A 6,000-nucleotide genomic window follows, 5' to 3' on the forward strand; every position below is an offset into this window, starting at 1 on the left:
AGATTACTGCCTGTTTTCCTTTAGTAGTTTCATGATTTCAGGTCTTCTGTTTAGGTCTTTTTTTTTTTTTTTTTTTTTTTTCAATATATGAAGTTTATTGTCAAATTGGTTTCCATACAACACGCAGTGTTCATCCCAAAAGGTGCCCTCCTCAATACCCATCACCCACCCTTTCCTCCCTCCCACCCCCCATCAACCCTCAGTTTGTTCTCAGTTTTTAACAGTCTCTTATGCTTTGGCTGTCTCCCACTCTAACCTCTTTTTTTTTTTTTCCTTCCCCTCCCCCATGGGATTCTGTTAAGTTTCTCAGGATCCACATAAGAGTGAAACCATATGGTATCTGTCTTTCTCTGTATGGCTGATTTCACTTAGCATCACACTCTCCAGTTCCATCCACGTTGCTACAAAAGGCCATATTTCATTCTTTCTCATTGCCACATAGTATTCCATTGTGTATATAAACCACAATTTCTTTATCCATTCATCAGTTGATGGACATTTAGGCTCTTTCCATAATTTGGCTATTGTTGAGAGTGCTGCTATAAACATTGGGGTACAAGTGCCCCTATGCATCAGTACTTCTGTATCCCTTGGGTAAATTCCTAGCAGTGCTATTGCTGGGTCATAGGGTAGGTCTATTTTTAATTTTCTGAGGAACCTCCACATTGCTTTCCAGAGCGGCTGCACCAATTTGCATTCCCACCAACAGTGCAAGAGGGTTCCCATTTCTCCACATCCTCTCCAGCATCTATAGTCTCCTGATTTGTTCTCTGTTTAGGTCTTTAATCCATTTTGAGTTTATGTTTCTGTATGGTGAAAGAACGTGGTTCAGGTTCATTCTTTTGCATGTAGGTGTCCATTTTCAATACCATTGATTGAAGAGACTGTCTTTTCCCCATACTACGTTCTTGCCTCCTTTGTCATAGATTAATCAGATAAGTGTGGGTTTATTTCTGGGCTCCCAATTTTACTTAATAATCTCAGGAATATTAGCATTTTTGTTTGAATTGTCTTTTAGTAATTTTATTTATAATATCTAATCTTCCTATATCAAAAATGGCTTATATCTATTTTTATTTAGGTCTGCTTTTCACAATTCCCATAAGTTTTTAGGTTTCTTTCAATTTTTTTAAAAAAAGCTTTTAGTGTTTATTTTTGGGAGAGAGTGATAGAGCGTGAGGCAGGGAGGGGCAGAGAGAGAGGGAGACACTGAATCCAAAGCAGGCTCCAGGCTCTGAGCTGTCAACACAGAGCCCAATGAGGGGGCTCTAAGTCATGAACCATGAGATGACCTGAGCCGTTGTAGGATGCTCAACCGACTGAGCCACCCAGACGCCCCAATTTCTTTCAATTCTTTTGTCACATTTCTTAGTATTTATTTTTCAATTTTTTATTTATATTTCATTAAGATATTTTCTCTAAATGTTTAGATGGGAGAAAGCTTCCTACAGGATTACCATTGATTTTTTACTTTATTGAATTTCCATGTTAATATTTCATATGATTTTAAAAGGATTCTCGGCTATAGAAATGTCATTTGTTCTAAGTATAATTCATAAATATGCCCTCAGCCTTAGAGCATTAAATATTCCAAACATATCTTACCACCCATCCTCTGATCCATATCTCTTACCACTTCCAGAGTAGACAGACACACAGCTTCTCAGGTAGCCATACCAGTTGTGACTTCTGCACTCCTGCTCTTTGTTCGCACACAAAAGAAAGGCTAGTGGTTTCCTGACCATCCCCAGCTCAGTTTTACCTGAGAACTTACACATCTTGGTACATCTCCCATAGTACGCTCCACACCTGTTTGCACTGGTTGCAAGAAATGGTAATATATATATAAAACCTGACATGGATTTCAGTCCCTGGGCTTTGGGTTTCTCCATGATCTCCAAACTCAAGGACTGGGGAAATGGAATTTAGACTAACAGGGAACCACAACCCTGAGAACATGCCAGTGGGGTCTCTGAGCGGCTTTGGAAGGCTGGACTTGTGTCTTCCTGTTCACGATCTTTCACTGGTCTCAGCGCCCTCAGGACGTAGGTACCACACCTCAGCCCGCCACTACAGCAGTGACTGCGCTGCACACCCTCTGTTCCCCAAGGGCAGAGGGTGGGTCCTACACCCCCGATTCCTCACGCGACGGCCCCCCCGTAACCCGCTCCCGCACTCCGTCACGCCGGCGCTCATACACGGAGCCCCCGCCCAAGAGCGCCTCCCCGGCCCGGACACCGGAACCTGGGCCGCAAGGACGCGAGCAGGCGCCCCGCGCTCGGGCCTGGAGGGTCTGGGGGGAGGGGGAGGGCCCGGGGGCCACGCGTTTACCTCAGCCGGGTCCCTGCGCGCGGCTGCCTCCATCGGACTCTGTGAGCGGAGCAGACACCCGGGCCGGCAGTCCCTGTCCCGGCCCCGGAGTGGGCAGCCCGGGCGGCGTCGCCGAGTTGCGAACCCGCCTCTCTGCCACGCGCCCATTTCTCTTCCATCACCTTGGTCCCATCCTGGCGCAGGAGAATCGGAACACACCCTAGAGCAGCAAAGCAGCCACCACTGGGAGGAGACCGGAAGTCCCGACATAAGCGATGAATTTCGGCGGAAATGCTTCCGTTGGCTCAACTCCGCGCGCGGTCTTCTGGGTAATGTAGTTGGGGGCCCGTGGAGACCGCTGCAGAGATTTTCTCCATGCTGACCAATCAGAGAATGCAATGCGGCTCCCTAAGGGATCCCGGAAACCTAGAGAGAAGAAGAGTTGCTTCTTGTTAACTGCGGTGAGGGCATAATTTTGAGAGACTACAACATATCAGGGAGATTATTATACGCAGGATAATACCCATTGTTTGGAGTGCACTTTGGAGCCACTGTCCCTAACACCAAGCCAACCAAAATAAGTCAGAGGAAGTCCTTGTGGAAGGAATCACCTTTTAAGCCACCAAGTGGCTTGTTCTTTGAAGTTAACTAATTGAGTTCAACTTCTGCAGGTGTTAACCCAGTTATAGTAGGTGGTGTTAGCCACAGCACAGACAACTCCTTGCTCAGGTAGAAGATAATCAAGAGCTCTTCTATTAAAAAAAAAAGTTAATGTTTATTTTTGAGAAAGAGTGAGGGAGGGGACAGAGAGAGAGAGGAGGGGGAGACACAGAATCCGAAGCAGGCTCCAGGCTCTGTGTCAGCACAGAGCCTGATGTGGGGCTCAAACTCATGAGCTGCAAGATCATGACCTGAGCCGAAGTTGGACATTTAACTGACTGAGCCCCCCAGGCGCCCAGAGCTCTTTTATTATTAAGAACAACTTTGGTTAGAGAGTCTAAAGATCTTTTTCAGAAGCTATTGTCTTAGCACAAATTCTATGATGTCTACCAGAGGTAAGGGCTTTCTGATCACATTTGCCTTTACATTTACTCCTACCCAGGGAAGTATGGCCCTGCCAAATGAAGCAAATCCTGAGTCATGAATACCTCCTTGTAGGTCTGTCTTGACAATGTGAAGCCAAGGAAGTTGATCAAGAAGATGCCTTAGTTTGCTTGTGAAAACAAGAGTTAGATAGCCTAAGAGGGATTGCCTGCTGTGTGCTAGCTATCTAGGCGTTCATAGGCCCAAGGAGAATGATAACATTCACAGGGAAAGACAAACCCTGTCAGCGCACAAACTGTTCTCTTTGAAGTGTACTGCAGTGGGTGGGAGATGGGCTAGATGGGTGATGGGTATGAAGGACGGCACTTGTTATGATGAGCACTGGGTGTCGTATGTAAGTGATCAGTTAATTCTACTGAAACAATATTTCAGTGTATGTTAACTAGGATTTAGATAAAATTTGGGAAAAAAAAGTGGTACTGTTCATGGATTCATTTGTAGGGATTGCTGTGTCTACCCATTCAAGCCAGGAGCCATTTAGGTTTTTGTTTTTGTTTTTTAAGTTTATTTATTTATTTATTTATTTATTTATTTATTTATTTTGAGAGAGAGACAGAGAGAGGGAAAGAATGTGAGCAGGGGAGGGGCAGAGAGAGAGAGAGAGAGAGAGAGAAAATCCCAAGCAGGCTCCATGCTGCCAGAGCTGAGCCCGATATGGGGTTTGAACCCATGAACTGTGAGATCATGACCTGAGCTGAAATCAAGAGCTGGATGCTTAACCGACTAGCCACCCAGATGCCCCAGGAGCCATTTAGCACATATGGAAAGAAAATCTCCTAGCCTAAAAGAGTGAGTCTTTCTAAATACCTTGCAAGGATGTTTACTGCTGGTGAGATCTTTTAGTGAGTAGGGGCAGATCTGACATAGATAATCAAGGGAAGGTGATGGTACAAACATACTAAGATTTATATGAAGTATTTGTGCCTAATTTGGTACATACAGTTATAATTGAAGGAAGGTAAAAACAAGGCACAGGTTGTTCTTCACACAAAAGTGGAATTTGGTAAGAGACTTCTTAAGGGGCAGTAGGGGTAGAGGGGGGTTGATTGTAGTTTGCATTTACAAATAGAATAGAAGAGTAATTGGTCACAGGGAGAACTAGGAGGTCTCCAGTCTCATGGGAAGACTGGTATCTTTGATGACAAATCCAGCAGCCTGAAAACGTTACCCACCCCCCAACCTTAGCAGTGGCCTGGGAGTTACTAATAAACGTGTTATCTTTCCAGATCAATGCCAGAGTAAAGGAAAAAAAGTGAAGAATAAAAGATTTCATGCTTAAAGTATGAAGTCTTGATCCAGCATCTTGGACGGAAGCAGTCTGCTTCAATGTCAGCTGCTTCTCTTATTTGTTGATTTTATTTGGAGGTCTACAGCATCTGTATAGGACCAGATGTCAGCTGGTGACTTTAGCTGTGAGATGTGTATCTAAGGCTCAATTACAGCTAGTTTTGAATTAGTGTTGGTGGTCAGGAGCACTTGAAAGGTCCTTTCCAATGGGTCTCTAGAGCTGTTTTTCTCTAGAGAAACATTTGTGATGTTTCCAAATACCCAGTCACCAGGCTCCAGACTATGACTAACAGGATCATTGGAATTAGAAACAGGGAAAGATTCTTTAACCTTTTGGTGATAGGTTTTAGCATAAGACACGAAAAACTTAGAATCACTGGTTATATTAGTATGAGATAACAAGGGATCAGCAGAATGTGGGATCAGCCAATAAACACTGGTTTACTGGTGACTATTTCATATGGAATGAGTCTATGTTTTCCAAGAGGGGTACTGCAAATAGTCAGCAGAGCCAGAGGCAACACCTTAGGCCAAGGGGGTCCAGTACTTTCAGCAAGCTTAGATATTTTAAGTTTTAGGATTCCATTAGTTCTCTCAACATTGCCTGATGGATAGTGATAACTCCAGAAGGTTTGAATGGCACTCATTAAAGCTTATAAGATTTTCCCAGTGAAGTGGATGTCTCAGTCACTGGAAATTATGGAAGGTATACCCCATGTAGGAAACATTTTCTAACAGTTTCCTTGCCACTATGAGGGCATCAGCTTTGTGGCAGAGGAAGGTTTCCACCCATTTGGAAAACATACATATAATAAGGACATATTGACAACCCATACTAGGTGGCAATTGAATGAACTCCAGCTGTGGGCAATCAAGAGATATAGAGGGAGGAGTTTGAGGCCTCTGCGGGGAAAATAGTTTGTCCAGTATTAGATGTTGATGGTAAACTGTTTTTGCAATTTTGTAGAAGTCTACCCACCGATGTTTACTTATAACTGAGTCATCTTGAACACACCTTGGCTGATGAAGGAATGTAAAAACAAATAAACAAAAGGATTTGCCATGGAGCTGGGAAGAACCAAGCAGCTGTCTTGGGTTCCCATGGCCCTAACCGTTTATTGAATTTTCAACCATTGTCCTATCTTAATTTTTCTGATCAGGGAGCAGACTATTGTCATGTCACAGGAACATCAGGATGGCAAAACTCTGGCAGCAAGAGGTCATTTTTTGTTGTTGGAGAATGGCCTTAATCCACATGTGGATAATTGCAACTTTTACAGATTCTGTTGCTGCTGCCTC

The sequence above is a fragment of the Panthera leo genome, chromosome E2, assembly GCF_018350215.1.
Source record: "Panthera leo isolate Ple1 chromosome E2, P.leo_Ple1_pat1.1, whole genome shotgun sequence".
In the NCBI taxonomy this organism is placed as follows: domain Eukaryota; kingdom Metazoa; phylum Chordata; class Mammalia; order Carnivora; family Felidae; genus Panthera; species Panthera leo.